Source organism: Chiloscyllium punctatum, chromosome 1 (assembly GCF_047496795.1).
Source record: "Chiloscyllium punctatum isolate Juve2018m chromosome 1, sChiPun1.3, whole genome shotgun sequence".
NCBI classification, from domain to species: domain Eukaryota; kingdom Metazoa; phylum Chordata; class Chondrichthyes; order Orectolobiformes; family Hemiscylliidae; genus Chiloscyllium; species Chiloscyllium punctatum.
Window position 1 is genome coordinate 61,505,252 of NC_092739.1, and position 20,633 is coordinate 61,525,884.

The window sequence follows — 20,633 nt, forward strand, 5'->3', positions numbered from 1 at the left end:
AAGCAGTTTGGTGGAGACGACAGGTGTTGAAGGCAAGAAGTTAAACTTGGGAGTGGTGTACAAGCCCTCTAACACTGACCATGTGGTAGGATGGAATTTTCCAATTTTCATCCCACTCTCAGTTTTACCCAATCCATCTCTAACTCCTCCTTTCTCTTCTGTGACATCACTGTTTCCATTTCTGGGGATAGGGTGGCCACCAACATCCACCACAAACCCACTGAATCCCACAGTTACCTTGACTATGCATTGTCATACCTAGCTTCCTGTAAAGACCTAATTCCTCTGTCCATGTGTATGTTCCAATGAGGCCAACTTAAACAAGGGAGCTGCCAAAATGTCCACCTTCCTCCTCAATCAAGAAATCACCAGCACTGTAGTTGACAGTGCCCTCAGCCAGGTCTGATCCAGCTCCCCCACTTTGGCCCTCACCCCTATCTTCCCTCCCACAACAGCGATAGGGTCCTTCTTGATCTCACCGACCATCAAATCAGCATTCACATCCAGCGGCCGTTTCTGCCCACCTTCAGTGACATGCCACCTCCAGACATATATTCCCCTTCCCTCCCTTGTCAGCCGTCAGACCATTCCCTTTGGACACCACGGTCCACTGCTCGTTCACTCCCAATACACTCTCACACGGCACCTTCGACTACAACTGCAGAAGGTGTAACACTTGCCCATTTACTTCCTCTCTCCTCAGTATCCAAGGTCCCAAATACAGATGAAGCAGCCCTGTACCTGCACTTCACTCAATCTAGTCTACTGCATTTGCTGCTCACAATGTGGTTTCCTCTACATTGGGGAAATAAAGCACAGGCTGGGTTACCATTTCACAGAACATGTATGTTCTGTCTGTCGAAAAGACTTTGAGTTTCCAGTTAGTTGCTTGCCACTTCAATACACCACCCTGTTCCCTGGCCAACATCTTTGTCTCAGGCTTGCTGCAGTGCTTCAGCAAAGCTGAGCACAAACTGGAAGAACAGCACCTCATTTTTCGCTTGGGAATTCTGCAGCCTTCTGGATTGAATATCGAATTCAACAATTTTAGGGCATGAGCATCTCTCCCCTGCTTTCTCCATCCCCACACACCAGGCCATGTCATTACATGGGCAGCTACCACACTATACCCATTGTCAGCCATTAATGTCCCCATTAGCAGCTTTTCATTTCAAAGACTGATCTCTAAACACTGCTTTGTCTGTCCAACTGTTTTTTTCCCCTCTCTTTGGCCTCTATCGCCATCTATCATTTACCCTGCCCCTCCCCCTCCCATCCCCCCGCACCCCATCTTATGTACAAAAGCCATCCTTTTACTAGCCACTATCAGTTCTGAAGAAGGGTCAAAGGGCAGAACCATGCTGCTAGACAGCTGAGATGTTGCGACAATTTCTATTTTTGTTCGTAATGATCTAAATATAGGATCAAAGAGGTAAATTTCGTGAAGTCTGCAGGGTGCGCAAAAAGCAGGATAGATAGTTAATAAGTAAATTAAATTCAATCAACACAAAGAAGAATATCTTTATATTTTAAACATGTATTGACAAAAAAAGAATATGCCTTAAAATTGTGAGCTTCATGCACAGTGTTGTGGACAGAAGCACATTTCTGTGCTGCAAATGTCCGTACATTTATGGGAACATAAATGATTTGTAATGAAAGTTTAAAATAAACTGCTTGGATTAAACACAGTGTTCAAACTAACAATAATCCGGTTTGGAATTATGCCAAGTCAATCCCTGCAGTACATAATTAGAATAACAAATTAGTAATAGAACCAAACATCATAAATTCATGCAAGGTATCAAGTTAAAAAGGGAAAATGATAAAGAGATTTAGTGCTCTTGCCACAAATTATTTGAAAATTTAAAATAAATAACCAGTAACATTGATAACTCAGACATTTTTTATTGCTGGTATGCAATTTTGACATCAATATTATTAAAGTTTGACTGCAAAGAAACATTTTTATCAGATTTCAAACTGGGAAGCAATTTTATAAGTGCATGGTATATAATCATAGAATGAGAAAAGAATAGATAAGTACATGTTAACTATAGGACTGCAATCCAAACAGAATATCAAATGATGTTTTGCTTATGTAGCAAAAACAACATTGCACTTCAGATTTAATTCACTTCATGAAACATTTTGAGACAGTTGACAGTTTGATTAGTCACGATATTTCTTGCTTCATTTCATATGAAGTTAATTTAAGTAGATAGCAATCATCTAATGCTCCCAGTTTATTGCAGGTCCAGATTGAGGTGGTTGGTAAGCCAACCAGAGCACAGTCATGTGAGTTTTTAAACTCCTGTGCCTCATTTGCATGGCCTTGATCAGCTGAAAGCAACAGGGAGCATCAGATGATCACCAGAGTATAATGTTATATAGCAGGAGGTTGCTGCCGAGTTCCAAAGGAATGGCCTTTGGAAGGTGGTAAATTACCTGAAAGTTGAAAGCTAAGTTAGCTGAAAGCTCCTGAGTGGTAAAGAATTAGTCCTTGGGTTTCAACAATCCAAGGGGGTCACTTTGCTCAATGAGCTGGATGACTCATTTTTATGATGCAGAGTGATGACCACAGTGCAAACTCAATTCACACACAAGCTGAGGTCACTATGAAGCCCCTGCCTGCTCCCATTTCATCCCTTATCTGAGGTACAGTGACACACAGGTTAAACCCTTTCTCATGAGTCAGTAGTCTACAGTCTTCTGGGACTATGACAAATTTCACCGGATATTTTAAAATTTGATCTCAGGCAGTTTCCAGATTGAAGCCTTCCCACTAGATTAGAAAATCAGATTAAGATTATGTGTGATAAAACAAGAGGGGATGTCAAGGGGTTGCATCCTTCCAGGTAATTTTAATCAGCACTTTACTCTCCTGCTGCCTGAACTGCTATGCTCTTCCAGCACCACTAATCCAGAATCTGATTTCCAGCATCTGCAGTCATTGTTTTTACCTCGTTGATTTTAACCCTACTGCGAATCCTCTTGCAAGGATGCCTGCCTTGAAGAAGTTTTCCTCCTCTCTCTACAAGAATCCTTTGTTCCTGATGAAGGGCTTTTGCCCGAAACGTCGATTTCGCTGCTCGTTGGATGCTGCCTGAACTGCTGTGCTCTTCCAGCACCACTAATCCAGAACTTTACCCTCCTGGCCAATTCTCGTTTCAATCAGTGGCCAGGATGACAATCAGCCCTTAAATCTCAAAGTTTAGCTTGGAAAGTCAAGACCATCTGTTATAATTTACACAATCCTTTTACTTTGTATAAGGATTTGATTTTTCTTGGTCAACTTTATCTGCTAACAGATGCCAGTCAGCTCCGTGTCCATAATATTTAATGGTGTTTACATAAGAGGATTAATGACTGCAGCATTACTTCTGTTACAAATAGCAAGCACTTGCACCAAAGCCAATTTAATTATTCATTAGACAATTAACACACAAAGGATGGTTAAGTAGCATATACTGCTGCCTCAGGTAAAATTCAGCAGTAGAGGACTATTTTTAGTGAACTACGCAATAAAATTAGTTAAAAGCCTTAAGAATGCACAAATCAAAAGCCACTCAGTCTATTCACTACTTGTCATCATTTAAATCCCCCCTCAAGCTAACAGCACCATTTGTCATTTTCCAATCCCCTTCATCAAAAACATAATTACCATCACTCTTGTAAAAATTAAGCTTTAAAAATACACATACTCTTCCAAATGAAGTGACAAAAGCTAGTAAAGAAGACTATATAACAGGAATTACAGCAACACATTCAAATCAAGCTTAACCAATAAAAGGCTATTGCAATCTGCCTATGAAATGGAAAGAAATTACACAGACTAGCTGGTATTGACCAAGGTTTGAAAACAACCATCGGACACCCAGTCCTGTAAACCCTGCAAAGTCCATCTTACAAACACTTGAGCGATTGTACCACAGATGAATCAACCTGATACAGTCACGTTCTCAGAATCATACCGAACAGATAATCATTCCTGTCCCAGCATCAGAATGGACTTAATGAAGGTGACAGCAAAGTGGTATATACATTGACGTGAGCTCCCTGAATTCTCATTGCATCAGGTCAAACATGGGTAAGTAAACCTCCTGCTGATTACCACTTACCATGCACCACCCCTTCCCTCCTCAGCTAATGAACCATGACTCCTTCATATGGAAGAAACACTGAGAGCAGATGTCAACATCCAGCACTAAGAGTGGTTCAGTCGCATAATGACGGACCAAGCTCAATGAGCTGGAAAAATGTTACACTAGGTCTGTAGACTTGGTGGGAAAGCTAACAAGAGGGAAGACTTACTTGACTTCAGAAACAAAAACAAAAATTGTTCGGAAAGCTCAGCAGGAATGGCAGCATCATGAGAAATCAGAGTTAATCTGGGTTAAAGTGACCCTTCCTCAGAACCCAGATGCTGCCAGATCTGCTGAGTTTTTCAATCAATTCCTATTTTTGTTTCAGATTTGCAGCATCTTTCGGTTTTTACTTGACTTCAGCCTCATCAATCTGCTTATCACTGGAATAATACTAGATCACCTAAAACTGGAATCAAGGGGAATCAGGGCAAAATGGTCTAATGTTTGGAATCACACTGAGCACAAATCAGATGATATTAGGTATTGGAGGTAAACCATTTCAATCCTACGACATCACTGCTGGAGTGCTTCATGGAGTGTCCTAGGGCCAAACATTTTCAACTGCTTCATCGATAATCTTTCTTGCATCATAAGGACAGAATTCAGATGTTAGTTGATGTTTAGCACCATTCACAATGCCTCAAATACTGAACCAGTCTGTGTTCATATATCTGGACTACATCCAAGCTTGCACTGACACATGGATGTAATATTCACACCACACAATTACCAGGCAATGATGATTTTCAACAGGAGAGAAATCTAATTGATCAGCCATCATTTTGTAGGCTTTTGCTTCGAGCAGGGGACTGTTGATGATGAGGCATATGGTAGTCATGCTAGCTCCTGTAACATAAATATTAAATGTGGATAACATATTATTGAAAGGTCATTTCAATGTTTTCATAGTTCCTGGAATATACCTATATTAGAGGCACTTCAATTTTTGGGCAATTATTAGACTATAATTCAGTTCCAAACAACAGCATGCTTTCATCAGCATAACATGTTTCAAGTGGCTCCGGTTAAAATGGAGTCATTGACATTTATGTTCTCAGGTACTTTGCTATTATATAGGTGATGATATGAGCATATTTTTCAAAAAAAGGGATACTGCATTCTAACTGTAAGACACAACACATCTCCTCTTGACATTCAATGCCCTTCAATGAATTGCCCACTGTCAATATCTTGGGGTTTACTATTAACCAGAAACTGAATGACTGTGATTGCAAGAGCAGGTCAGAGGCTAGTAACTGAGACAAGTAACTAGCCTTTTGATTCTTCAAACCCCATTCACCGTCTACAAGGCATGTGAAGGAATACTTTCCACTTGCCATGATGAGTGCAGTTCCAAAAACAGTCAAGGAACACAAAACTGTCAAGGACAAAGCAGTTCTTTTGATTGACACCTCATCCATCACTTTCAATATTCACTCCCTTCATCACCAGTGCACAGAGGTAGCAGTCTGTACAATCTACAAAATGTGCTGCATTAAACATTAGAGCAGGGTTTAATCCTTCTATCTTTTCCTTTGCTAACTCTGCAGGTAGTTCATTTGGAACCTTTTGAAGATGCCACTCTAACTCAGAGTTGTGAACTTTATCAAAATACAAGCATTAAGGCATTGTCCATCAAAAGTTTCAATTTCTCAGGCAATTTCCACAGTCATCTATGTCAGGACTTCACACATTCCCAACGTGCAATTCCAGTTTACACTTCAGCAATGATTTTCTTTCTGTCGGAATATCTAGCTTCATGAATTTACTAAGAAACTGGCTCATTTATACTAATTAAACTATGACATCAGTTTCTTTTCCTTTCAGGATAGCTTTTAATCAGTAATTGAAATATATTACTTGCAGAAAGAGGACTAGAAACTAGGACTAAACATTTTTTATTTTTTGTGAGCGATCAGTTTTTCAATAATATGAATAAAATTGCATCAGGTTCTCACTCTGAAACATCAGTGATTTTTTTAATGCAAAGAGAAAAAATTCCATTCTGCTGTGAGAGTTTAGGTTTGAAATTTTGCAAATCCATTCCAGCAGAAACATGTACTGTAACCTTACCAGTGTACTTTCAAAAGCAAATTACAACCACTTTCCTGATTGGTGGCCATTTTTCAATATATTATCATTATCCATATACTGGATGTCTCATTTTTAACAAAAAATTATCACAGTACACAGTGACATTCCAAGATTTGGCACAGGATAATCAGATACTGGCCTTTTCTGCACTTTCAGGATGTCTATTAAAAGGTTTGGCTGTCGTTTAGTGGCCTTTGGTAAGAATTCTCCCCAGCATGGTCCCAATGTTAAATGTAACCATTAGGATATATAACATATGTTCCACATAAGCAAGCAAGCAACAATCTCCGAATGCTCTTCTGGTACAGTAATAGTTTCCCTGTCGGGAATCCCAGGTTTAAGTCCTATTTGCTCCAGGGATGTCTTACAATATGTCTAAAGAGGCTGATTTTAAAAATAAAACTTTGTAACAATGTATGTGAGAAAATTATTAATTTATTATCTTAAATATGCTGTCCTGATGTTAGTTATGTTGTAGATTATTTCTCAGACTATGAGGTATATGGACAGAATGAATAGAAAGCCACTGTTCTATGAGGTGAAGGGTCAATAAAATGGGCATATTAAGGTTTAAAATTTTATGGCTTTTCCAACAAAAATCATGACTCCAATGTTAGGCCATTGTCCCCAGAGAAACGTTGGTACTTCCAGGCAACAGATATCTAATTGTTTGCCCCCATGCTCGTTATTGTATGAAGGACAGTGACAGGATACTGAAACAACAGACTGAGGACCTGCTCCATTATCAGACAGGTAGCCCCACTAAGTAAGCTGACAGCTACCAATACAGGGAGGTGAGCAATTCTGTGGCCTTTCATTCCATGAACCCTGTTGCTGAGGTAAAAGAGCCTACACTGCAAGAGACGCGTGACGAGGCTACCTGGTCAAGCTGATATATTTAACATAAAGCGCAGTTGTGGGGGCAATCTAACATCAGTTAAGTGGAATATGGATGCAAGCCTACTCCTAAGTGGAGTCTTCTTTGCATTACTTCATTGGTTGGCTTTGAAGTAGGCAAACGCTGCAGAGACAAGAAAGCATCAGTAATTCATTCAAAAGGTCTTTCCCCTGTTGATTAGCTTTGGTTTGATGGACCTTCAACAATTTTAGTTATATAAACAAACTGTTTCAAATAGAATCATAGAGTCATAGAGATGTACAGCATGGAAACAGACCCTTTGGTCCAACTCGCCCATACCTACCAGATATCCAAATCTAATCTAGTCCCATTTGCCAGCATTTGGCCCATATCCCTCTAAACCCTTCCTACTCATATACCCATCCAGATGCCTTTTAAATGTTGCAATTGTACCAGACTCCACCACTTCCTCTGGCAGCTCATTCCACACACGCAACACCCTCTGCATGAAAAAGTTGTCCCTTTTATATCTTTCCCCAAATGCATTATTTGAAAACATTTTGGTAGTTAATTTGGCCCAGATATGACAAGAACAGGTTATTGTTGGAGCAGTGAAAACTGGAGTTACACATTCCAATGAAGCGGACTCTGAAGGAATTTCTTTGGAAGTTGGAAATTCTGATAGTTTGTTTCAGTTTGTATATTTAGACCTCTGTAAACATCCTTTAAAGTCGAGAATTCAGAGGGTTCTGACTGTCAGCTTACTAAGTACTCTGGAAGAGTTACAGAGGATTAATAGCTTACTCCAATTCCTGGGTAACTGTTAAATTGAGTCCTAAACTCAATACTGACTCCCCTCAAACTAAACTCCTCCGAACATTGACATCTGGCTTTTAAACTTTGGAATATGATAAATGGGATTATGACGTTGAGATGATCTTCTCCCCTGCTGAATTCCTCAACAAGTTTGTCTGAAAAAGGATCAGATCCGATTCTCAACATTAATTTTGTTTCTCTCTCCGTGGAATCTGCCAGGTTGCTGAGTCTCTCCAGCCCTTTCTCTTTTTATTTCAGATTTCCAGCATCTGTGGTACTTTCCTTTTATCATAACAAAGGGCCCTTTGTCTGACTATCTCCAGAGCTAAAGTGAAGTGGGTAGTTCTTAATCTCATCATGGTCAGAAATCAGGGATGGAATCTTATAGGGGTCTGAATGATATGGGCTACAATGGGAAATGAGACAGAATCCAGTGAGAAATATAGCAAGATCTTTTGTGACGTCAGGAAATATTTGCTGCATCTGTTAACTGAGTTCTGGGTGTTGAGGGAAGATTGTTGCGAGGAAATGTTGAGTTGTCTATTTAACTAGATGCAGATCTCACCTCTTTCTTAAGCAGCTCTCCATCACACCACCTGCGGTGATCAAACCGGACATTGAGAATTTTAACAAGGAAGTCCAAACAGGTGCCTGGCAAATTCATCTCACTACTCACTCCTAAGAACCTCCATGTTGGACATCAGGCACCAGCAGTTGAGGAGCTGCTCGGCTAGAGGCAGGAGGAAAGGGTGGAGCAAGGAAAGGATAATTTGGACCAAGTTTGGCTATGTCTGAGGTGTGTGGAATTAATGGAATGGGCACCTGGAAAAGAGGGCCTGATGTCAGAATTCTCAGCAGTATGTTAGTGCTGAGGCTGAACCCACTTGCAGTGGACCACACTGTCATTCCAATCGGGAAGCGCATGGTTAATACGCAATGTTGAGGAGTATACTGGTGACAAGACCAAGTCCAGAGAAGGTTCAGTCGGCAGGAAGGGAGGCATTGTTTTATGTGGAGATGCTGAGAATGTTGGGCATGTACTTATTGGAGTTTAGAAGTGTGAGAGGATACCGATTGAAGCAGATAAGATTCTGAGTAGGATTGATGGGGTGGGTGTCGATTTGTGAAGGAGAGGTCCAGGTCTTCTCCTGCAGGGGACATACTTTTGTTTTAGAGGGAGTAAAGGCAATGAATGTCTACCAACCTTCCACCCACGTATCCTTGTTATGGATGTCCTTTCTTGTAATGACTGAAAGTGGGAGAATGAGTAAGACAAAAAGTGAGCAGCACAGCTGTTGGTTCTGGTGGTTGTTGTGGTGTCCCAAAGGAGTGTGGAGGTCATACAGAGTTACTGATATGGGAGGTTGGAGTTTAACCAGAGCTAGTGAGTAAAAGGTCAACAGACGGGTTGTCAGAGTATAAGTATTGTTGAGAGTTGAAAGGTGTGGTGCTGGAAAAGTACATCAGGTCAGGCAGCATTCGAGGGACAGGAGAGTTGACATTTCGGGCATAAGCCCATCATAAGTATTGTTGAGTACAGTTGAGTACATAAACGTAAGGTTTCAGACAGAAGAATATTGAACTTCTCATTTTTGAGCAGAGAAGATCAGTCACCTTCTTCCTGTACCTTTGCTTGACCCTACTCACCCTGTAGATGGCACTGACCTGGTAGCAATCTAAAACCAGGTTGGCATACATGGTGACATAGTCTCTTCAGCCAGTTCTCTGGAAAAGGATTTCTTTCCTCTCTGCCACACCATCCACAAAGTCATCTAGATCTCTCTCTGAGAAGTGTAGCACCAGCCTCCCTTTCTCATCCATCTCTTCTGATGCTTAACACAACCAAAAAGCACAGCATGCAGATGGCAGCACTCCTACAGGTTTTGAAAAAGAGCATGGTCCTAGGGGATACTTGTCTTATGGAGATCGTTCAATGAACACCAGGTTCCTTCATGAATGGCAGATGGTACAATAAGACAGAGATAGGATGTGAATCTTACTACTAGGGCTCAAATGGCAATTAATATGCTGAGTTTGTTACGATCGGTGAGAAAATCCCTTTGGTCTCAAAGCAAGAATCCCTTCATAAAATGTGTCGCAACTTGCACTTAGCCATAAATTGGTAAAAGTCATCTCAAAGAGACTGATCAGAGCAGTAGGAGCTCACAGCTTACCTTGGCATTGCTGGTGTGATTGTCAAATTAGGTTTAAGGGGGCGCCATTCATTCCAAAAACTCTTTTCACAGAAAGCTTGCCACATCTTTGACCGGTCTATTGTCTCTGATATAAACAGTCAAACCCTCCTGTTCTAGTGAGCATGCTTCTACGTTGTAGATTTCCTAATAATGTCTTGCCTTCTCTTCATCTGCTTCTTGTCCAAACTCCTTCAATTAACAACAAGTCTTGTACATTGCGCCTACACCAGGTTTGTGACAGTCCAAACTGTTACAGTAGGGGTATCAAAAAATATCATAATGGGCACATACCTAAACTCAGCGTAATGGTGTAATGGTGCAACAAGGCAAAGGCCTGTATTCCAGTCTTTGGTCATTCATAAATGTGATGAACAGAATGGTGTCAAAAACCTACCTCTGTAAATAGAGAATTCAATAGAGCTGTTATTTCCAGCTGTCTAACTGATGTATTATCAATTAGTACATCTACAAAATTCTCACATTTTCACTTTAACGACACAACTCCTAAATCAAAATTTTTTTTTGAAACCAATGTTTCTAATAATACCAATCAATTTGCTTGGCTTGCTGTTCTCTTACATTACAAAAAAGATTTTAATAAAGGCATAAGACATGACCATGTTGATGTGATTTCATTTTATGTACTTTTAATAAATTTGCTTCTGTTGCCATCTTTATTAAGGACACCAATAATATCTTTACCATAGGTGCCAATTTAATGGGACTATAATTTTCTTGGATAATGTATCTGACCTTTTCGAATAGTAAAAACGTGAGTTTTTTTTTAGCCTTCTGATGCCTCTAATATGCCGAGTTATTTGCAAATAAAGCACAACTTAGTCATACTTTGATTGTACACCAATTCTTTTTATTCTATTGCTCAAGGCAAATTGGAAATTGCATAATACATAAAATCATGAGTCTTAATCATGTAAAGAACAACTCTGCCACAAAGCAGAAAGCAAAAAATAAATAAATTGACATTCAGTAAACAGACCATCAGCTCAATCACAGTTTAATTGTTTGTTGAGGGAATGGCATAGAGTGATGTCAAACAGAGTTTAACTGTTGCACAGGTTACAAGCCAGAAACCAGGACAAATATCATTTATTTTTAACTTTCATACAGGCTCCTCTGTCAATAAAATATTTCTAGTTGGTTTCTCTATATATTTACAGGCCTCTAAGACTAGTTTCTATAATTGAGGCATCTTTAAAACTAATTTTTTCTTGTATTTCTTGTGTAGCATGAAATATTATTTAACCACAATGGCTATAATGGTAACTGCCTTTCACATTTCTAGGAACTAAAGACAAATGGATAGGACAAGAAAGGTCACAAGAATCATCAGGATCCTTAAGATCACAATGTGTCTTTGAGTTGATGTCCAAGAACTATATGGCACCATGTCTACCCTCTTATCAATATAGGAAATATATCAATATTGGAAAAAATAAAAGTTTTATTTATAGAAAGAATTGCAATCAGCCTTTAGATGATGATGGTCATTGCATCAATATCATAAATCTGACTCGTGGTCATTGGTTGAAAGGATTCAAACATGTGATTGACACAATAATAACAACAGGCCTCCAAAAGCATGGATTACCAACAAGAGCTCAGTTTCAGAGGGCATTCCTTATCAAGGACTGGTCTTCTGAAGATGGAAGATGGTTCAGAAGAGATTGATGGAAGACCCAGGGAAGAGTTCCCAAATGTTTTGGCTTCAGAGCAGAATGCTGCCTTTACAGATTTAATGAGATTGATGTCAGTTAGCTGTTCGTCCTCTGGTATCAGTGAACCATTTTCAACTGTCACGGCTTGTATCATTTGTTTTATCATTTAATAAACTAATTTATCATGCCTGAGCTATTGCTCCTGAACAAAAAGTTAATAAAACTCTTTGAAAACAATTTTTAAAAGGCCAACTGCTTGTATTTTGGTACCAATGGTCATGATCCTCAATATGTGACATCAATGAGAATGCAACAGTGCAGTTCACTGCCTGCTCCATCAGCTTCTTATGTCTGAACGTTTTCCCATCATCAAAAATAGCTTATCCATTCCAGAAGGTATGGCTAGGATTTATTCATAGTGGGTGACCTCCTATTGCCAACCCAGCAGTACAAACAAGAAAAAGATATGCAGGTAAAACCTACTTGGGGTCATCTTTATTGAGAACATAGTCTTGTCTCTCCTACCCCATCTCCTTAAACTATGAACAAGCTCTGACCTGAACATTGGCCTTACTGGCACAAGGATGTGGTGAGGATGATGTAAGTGGAGAAACCTCCCACAGTAGGCTCTACTAGAATGCTAGAAGGAAATGATGGTAAATTTCCTACACTTGTTCCTATCACATATCCTCCCCTCAACTCCATTTTCCACTTCTTTACTGACACCAACCAATTCTCCTACCAAATAAGAAGTCTACCTTCTGAATTATGTTGTACAATATTGTAGATATAAAGCATGTCAGCTATAATATATTTTATCCACTAACTCTGATATTTTTGTGTAACAAAACATGCAGCATGTTGAACAGGGTACTTAAAAACAACACATTTACTGTTTTAATTATAGTACTACTAACTTCATTGGTCAGAGAATTGCATATAGGAGTTGAGGATGTCACGTTGCAGCTGTACAGGTCATTGTTCAGGCCACGTTTGGAATATTGTGTGCAATTTTGGTCTCCCTCCTATTGGAAGGATGTTGTGAAATTTGAAAGAGTTCAGAAAAGACTTACAAGGCAGTGACATAATACGTGATGTTCGCGATGTCGTCGAAACCACCTTGAAGTCTAATCAGCGCATCACTTCTGCCACCATACTTGCCGCTGCCTTAGCCACTTCTGGCCCCACTGACGTCACTCACCAAAACACTGCTGGTGACATCACAAATGTCACATGTTACATCACATTTCCCCCCCCCCCCCCCCCCACAGCAGATGTCACTGAAGGCACCACTTCCGGCCCCTGACCCCCAGGGTGAACATCACTTCCATTGATGACGTCACCCCTGATCCCATAACCACACCTACTGCCAACTCCAGCCCCACACCAGGTCCTAGCTCCCAGCCCTGCCATGTTTCTCCCACCCCTCTCAAACCTCCCACTCATTGAGGATGAACAATCAGCCCTTAGTAAAGGCCTCAACTTCACGGATCAAGGAATTCAACATGTATTGCAACCTCAAACTATTCTTCCACTGCTTCTACCTCCATGCTTACTTTTTCCATCAGGACTCCCACCCACCTTCCAAGGACCCCTTGTCCTGTCTCCAACACACCCCATCCAACTGGACACCCCATGCTGGGCTGTTACCTGCCCTCGATCTCTTCATTTCCAACTGCCACTGTGACACTGACCACCTCATCCTGTCCACCCCCCTCACCCACACCAACCTCTCACCTTCGTAACGCGCAGCCCTCCACTCTAATCTCAACCTTACCATCAAACCAGCAGACAGGGTGGGGGGGGGGGGTTCGCAGTGGTAGTTTGGAGCACCAACCTTTACACCACTGAAGCCAGGCGCCAACTCACAGACACCTCCTCCTACTGCCCTCTCGACCAGGACTTCACCTCCCGCCAGAAAACAATCATCTCCCAGAACTTCCACAACCTCATCACCTCAGGGGATCTTCCATCCAACCTCAGTCTGGGAACCCCACATCACTGGTTCTACCTCCTACCCAAACTTCACAAACCTGACTGCCCCAGTCAACCCATTGTTTCAGCCCCCTTCTGTCCCACTGAACTTATTTCTGCATATCTTGACACAGTCCTGTCCACCTTGGTCCAGGATCGCCCAACATACGTTTGGGACTCCACCTTTCACCTCCTTCATGACTTTCATTTCTCCGGCCCACAATGCCTCACCTTCATCGTGGACATCCAGTCCCTATACACATCCATCTGCCATGACGAAGACCTCCAAGCCCTCCATTTCTTCCTCTCCCACCGAGCCAACCAGTACCCTTCCACTGACGCACTCATTCAATTGGCTGAACTGGTCCTCGTCCTCAACAATTTCTCCTTGCAACTGTTCCACTTCCTCCAGACCAAAGGAATTAACATGGGCACCTGCATGGGTCCAGCTATGCATACCTCTTTGTCAGGGACATGGAACAGTCATTTTTCGCAGCTATGCTGGCACCATTCCCCACCTTTTCCTCTGCTATATAGATGACTGTATCGGCGCTACCTTGTGCTCCCACAAGGAGGTTGAACAGTTCATCAATTTCACTAACACCTTCCATCCCAGCCTCAAGTTCACCTGGACCATCTCAGATTCCTCCCTCCCCTTCCTGGACCTCTCCATCTCCATTTCCGATGACCGCCTCAACACGGACATCTACTTCAAACCCATGGACTCCCACAGCTACCTGGACCACATCTCCTCCAACCTTGAGTCCTGTAAAAACATTATCCCTTGTTCCCAATTCCTCCCCCTCCACTGTATCTGCTCCCAGGAGGACCAATTTCACCATAGAACATCCCAGACACAGTCTTCTTCTTCAAGACCATAATTTTCCCTCCCACATGGTCGACAATGCCTCCAGCACATCTCCTCCACTTCCTGCACCTCTGCCCTTGAACCTCACCATCCACCCTTGAACCCCACCTCTCCAATCGCAGCAAGGACAGAACATTCCAGTCCTCACCTTCTACCCCACCAACCTCCAGATACAACGCATCATCCACTGCCAATTCCACCACCTACAAATAGACCCTACCAGCAGGTACATATTCCCCTCCCCACCCCTATCTGCATTCTGCGACTTTGTTGTTAGGTCCACACACCTCCCCCACCACATCCCCCCTCCCACCAACCCACCGTTCATTCCTAGCACCTTCCCTGCCACCATAAGAAGTTCAAAACCTGAGTCCCTATCTCCTCCCTCACCTACTTCCAAGGCCCCAGTGGATCCTTCCACATCCAACAGAGATTTACCTGTACATCTACACACATCATCTACTGTGTCCGTTGCTCTCAACGTGGTCTCCTCTACACTGGGGAGACAGGATGCCAGCCAACTTATGGAACATTTCAGAGAACATTTTTGGGACACACATAGTAAGCAACCCCACTGCCCTGTGGCCAAACACTTTAGCTTCCCCTCCCACTCCGCCAAGGAAATGCAAGTCCTGGGCCTCCTCCATTGCTAAACTCTAGCCACACAATGCCTGGAAGAAGAACGCCTCATCTTCTGCCTTGGGACTTTCCAATGATATGGGATCAATGTGGATTTCTCATTTCACCTTTCAATGCGGCACCACCCTCTTGAACAGTCCCACCTTTCCATCTTCTTTCCCAGCCATCTGTTCCACCCTCTTCTCCGACCTATCACCTTCACTCCCACCTTCATCTATCTACTGCATTCCCAGCTACCTTCACCACCATCCAACCCCCCTCCTATTTATCTCTCAGCCCCCTTGGGCCACCTCCTCATTCCTGATGAAGAGCTTATGCACAAAGTGGCGATTCTCCCGCTCCTCGGATGCTGCCTGACCAGCTGTGCTTTTCCAGCACCACACTTTTCAACTTTGATCTCCAGCATTTGCAGTCCTCAGTTTCTCCTGGACAGATCTTAACACAAATATTAAGAACTAGCTTTCAAACTGTTTTCCAACACAATTTGTTACAGATACTAAAATTCAGAAGAATTATGCTCTTAAAGTTTTTACTTAATTGATGCCTTCCAGTTGCTCTTCTTGAATTGTATGTGACCGTTTTGTGTTTTGTTTCATGTCTAATGGCTTCAACTGTTTCTCAGTTCTCAAGCTCTCCCAGTTTGAAAACCTTCACAGACTAGAAAAAAAAGATATGTTTTTTACAGTGACTGAACTCTTCTGAACTGAACAAAATCCTGCTGGGAGAAAAACTAAAACTTGCTTCTGAACTCAAATCTTAACACTTTTCACCTCAAACTTTGTTATTCTGTGATACCATTAAATATTTTTGTTGACACATATTTAATTTCCTCAAATTCCACAGGCTGTGCAATCTACATTCCATCTTCTCCTGGCAAAATGGCATCCACCCCAGTCTCATTGGCATCAACAGCCAGTATGAATGGCTTCACATAACTTGGTAACTATTAAAACCTATTAAATTGCTGTCAGTGTGTACTCGATTTGCCAAAGGCACTCCAGCATTCTTCATCCATTCCAATATTTTGTTTGTGTTCAATGATTTTGTAAAAAGACCCATTATAATGCTGAAAATTCAGAACAGTGCACCAATAAATCACTGACTTTGGTGTTTTGGTTTAGGCACAGGAAAATCCAAAATAACACTTATTTTCACTTCACTGAGGCCACTTTGCCTTTCCTCAAAGCATGGCCCAGTCAGACACTTTTGGTTTGGAAAATTCACTTTTATCCAACTTTATGACCAAATTGATACTTTGAGGCTAATTAAAAAGTTAATTCAAATGGTGTAAATATTTATCCCACGTTTGGCTGAACTCAATCGAGTTGTGATGTAAATAGCGAAGGCATAATAATCAATCAATTAATTTGTTACTTTTATTTGGAAATTCACTGGTACCATTTTTATTTCAAACAGCATAACTGTACATTGATAACACCCATCTGATACCACAGAAGAAGATATTTCTTCAGACCTATCAATGTTGGGGCAGCCAAAGGTTGACAAGATGGCTGACTGTACATTTTTAGTTGCCATAAATATGGCTGAAAAGATTTTTAGCAGTAATAACCAAATTAGCTTGCTGGGTTCAGAATTAAAGTGAAATCGTAAATTAGGCCAGTGGCAACTTTGAAAAGATTATAAATTCAAAATAACAGATAGAACAAAGAATCTTGCAAATTAAAATACAGGAAGTTCTGTACAAACTCACAGTTGCAGATAAGAGACAGTCTGATAAGTGATCTTTGGGAATAGAGAGCCCGAAGTTGGTATTGTAGCAAGACTTAAAGGAAAGTATGATCCCATAATAAGAGAGCTGAAAATGTGTTGCTGGAAAAGCGCAGCAGGTCAGGCAGGATCCAAGGAGCAGGAGAATCGATGTTTCGGGCATAAGCCCTTCTTCTTCCTGAAGAAGGGCTCATGCCCAAAACGTCGACTCTCCTGCTCCTTGGATGCTGCCTGACCTGCTGCGCTTTTCCAGCAACACATTTTCAGCTCCGATCTCCAGCATCTGCAGTTCTCACTTTCTCCCATAATAACAGAGACTAGTTTTAATAAACGTCCTTGCAGGATTATTTTCTGCATCAGCGGGAAGATTAGAACAACAAAAAGGTATAAATCAGATACCTTTGTAAGAGTACCAAGATACATAGCAAGAGGTCAGAAACAATTGTGAAATAGGGTCAGTATGACCCTCCTATCAGAAGGATGTTGTGAGACTTGAAAGGACTCAGAAAAGATTTAGAAGGCTATTGCCTTGAGCTAGAGGGAGAGGCTGAATATGCTGGGGCTGTTTTCCCTGGACCGTTGGAAGCTGAGGGGTGATCTTATAGAAGTTTATAAATTCATGAGGGGCATGTATAGGAAAAATAGACAAGGTTTTTTCCCTTGTGTCAGGGAGTCCAGAACTAGGGTGAGAGGGGTAATACTTAAACAGGACATAAGGGGCAACATTTCCATTCAGAAGGTGGTGTGTGTATAGAATGAGGCAAAAAAACTGCAGATGATGGTATCCAATATCGACAAGCAGGAAGCTGGAAGAATGCAGCAAGCCAGCCAGCATCAGGAGGTGCTGAAGTCAACTTTCAGATGTGACCCTTCTTCAGAAATGGAATGAAGTGGAATGAGTTGCCAGAGGAAGTAGTAGAAGCTGGTACAATTGCAACATTTAAAAGGCATTTGGATGGGTATATGAATAGGAAGGATTTAGAGGGACCAAGGGCTGGCAAATGGGAGCAGATTAGATTAGGATATCTAGTCAGCATGGACAAATTGGACCAATAGGTCTGTTTCTCTGCTGTTTGTATCTATGACTTGGAGAGAAAAAACATAATCACCACTTTGAACCTAATTAACAGCCTAAAGAATCCAAGTAAGCTTCTTCTAATGACTTAATGGAGCTATAAAAGTGCTTGGGATTTGAGTAGGTGGGTGTAATGACAATAGAGCCCATCATGTTATCAAACTTCCATTTTAAACCATCTTACAGCATGCAAAATAAAACAAGTTGTAAAAGGTAACTCCTAGATGCAAAGACTGGGTTTGTTTGACTTTTCCAAGTCAGGTAAGAGGGAAAAATTATAGCTTTGTCACAGAATCGTAGGATTTGGTGCAAATGTATATAACTTCATAACTTAATATTAGAACTGATATTCCAAATATTATAACAGAAATTAACATGTTTCTTAATCTCCTGTACTAACATCAAATTTGAAAAGTCCTTAATTATAAGTAAATGTACAATGTATAGGAAGAGACATAACAATCGGTGTTGGAATGCATTGTAAAATCCTAAGGCTTGATGATAATGATGTCTGGCAAATATCATGAGAACCTAAGGTTGACCATGATGTTGTCCATCATTGTTTGAGTATTCACAGGATTGGATGTGTAGGTCAGAGGAATGTGACAAGCACTGATGTCAATGTTGCATGTAACCATTGTAATGTCATATGTATAAATATTCTGTACTTGATTGGGAAAGGTAGAGTGTCAATAACCTCCAACCTGAGCTGTAATTAAGAGGACAATTGAGTCCAACATGAAAGCCAGACTTGGAGCTGTCTCTGGCCTCTCCCACATGTGAGGTAAAGGAGCTATGAATAAAGATCGCTTGTACTATTAACAGCAGAACTGGAGACTCCTCTTTGACATTTATCCCCAATAATAAGTCAATTTTGGTGATAAATCAGGCATGTTCAAATGACTCAATGAGTCACCAATTCATAGAATTGGATATGGTTCGGATGCTTGCTGATGCTATTACTGGACAAGGCAGATCCCAAACTGAAATCTGGCATGATAGATTATAGTTTGCTTTGTTTTGGTTGCAACAAAGTCATATCTCACTGAAACACGAGCTTATAATGTTGCAGATTTGGTTTTAACAATGAAACATTTTATAATATTAAAGAATATACATAATATTAAAGAATATACCCAAACGCAATGCAAGTTTAGAAATTTCAAATCACGCTGTAAAATATAATCCCATTAATCCCACAACAGTCCTTTATACATCTCAAAGGCACCCTGTAGTACCCAAAAGCACCACCAAAGTCCACCAAATAAAAGTCTCTTTCTCTAACTCTTGATTGACTGAATTTCACTGCGACTTTAATTCCGAGTTTCAAAAACGTGATAAACTTCACCTGAAGCTTTCATGCACCTGAGTTTCAATGTTTTCAGTATCAAATAACCTCTTTGGAGGTTTATTCAAATCCTTGGTAATATTCAAAGCTATTCCAAAGCCAAACCTGTGCATTAAACTTCACCACATCTCCTGTTTCATGTTCAATACCTCCAATGAATTTCAATCCACAGCCAATGGTATTACTGGAAATATCAGATCCCAGAATGAAAGCTGGCTTGAGAGATCACACATTTAAGTTGTTTTAATTAGTTAACATGGTGTTTAGTCATTGGGACGTATTCACATGAGGCTGCAAAAGTAAATTTATTATGTTGGGCATGGACTGGTCAAACCAAAGGATCTGTTTTCATACTGTAAGACTCTATGATTCTATGCAAAAGAAATAAAGAAAAAATACACACATTACAGATATATAATTACATATTGAAAGATCTCAATGTAATTTAAGTTAAATGCTGGTTAAAATATTGTTGCAACCCATTAAGTTAACCATCCAAATAGTGAGTCCATCTTTGTGGATGGCTATGTGAGCATGTAGCTGAATATATTTAAGTTGAACTTGGAAGTTGAAAGGTCAGACATACTGAAACTTTGATTCAAACCACCATACCACTTCAATTTACCTTAACTTGTATGCTGTTCAACATTATGATTTTATCCATTTTTTTTAATTTATAGAAACATCTGGTTTAGTTGATTTTGTGCCAGGAACAGCTGCCATTGTGAAAGCTATTTTATGGTTGGACGGAATTTGTATTGTCATGCCTTGTTTAGATCATAAATTTTCTCCATATGAATGACAAGGGGGAAAGCTTGGTGAATTGAAATTTTACACTTGGACTAAATGTCCACATATCTATACTTTGTATAACAATAAGGATTAAGCTGACATATAGAGTCATAGAGTCATGGAGATGTACAGCAAGGAAACAGACCCTTGGGTCCAACCTGTCCATGCCGACCAGATATCCCAACCCAATCTAGTCCCACCTGCCAGCACTCGGCCCATTTCCCTCCAAACCCTTCCTATTCATATACCCAACCAAATGCCTCTTAAATGTTGCAATTATACCAGCCTCCACCACATCCTCTGGCAGCTCATTCCATACACGTACCATCCTCTGTGTGAAAAAGTTGCCCCTTAGGTCTCTTTTATATCTTTCCCCTCTCACCCTAAACCTATGCCCTCTAGTTCTGGATTCCCCGACCCC

At 40.9% G+C, this 20,633-nt stretch overlaps 1 long non-coding RNA gene across 1 annotated transcript in view; it reads left to right on the plus strand.

The window, feature by feature from the left end:
• LOC140482295 (uncharacterized) overlaps positions 1-11,963 on the plus strand; it is a 28,164-nt gene extending 16,201 nt beyond the window's left edge. The window contains exon 3 of the long non-coding RNA XR_011961699.1: positions 11,416-11,963. This is a non-coding gene — a long non-coding RNA (uncharacterized lncRNA). The remainder of the gene's footprint in view (positions 1-11,415) is intronic.
• Positions 11,964-20,633: the final 8,670 nt, after the last annotated feature.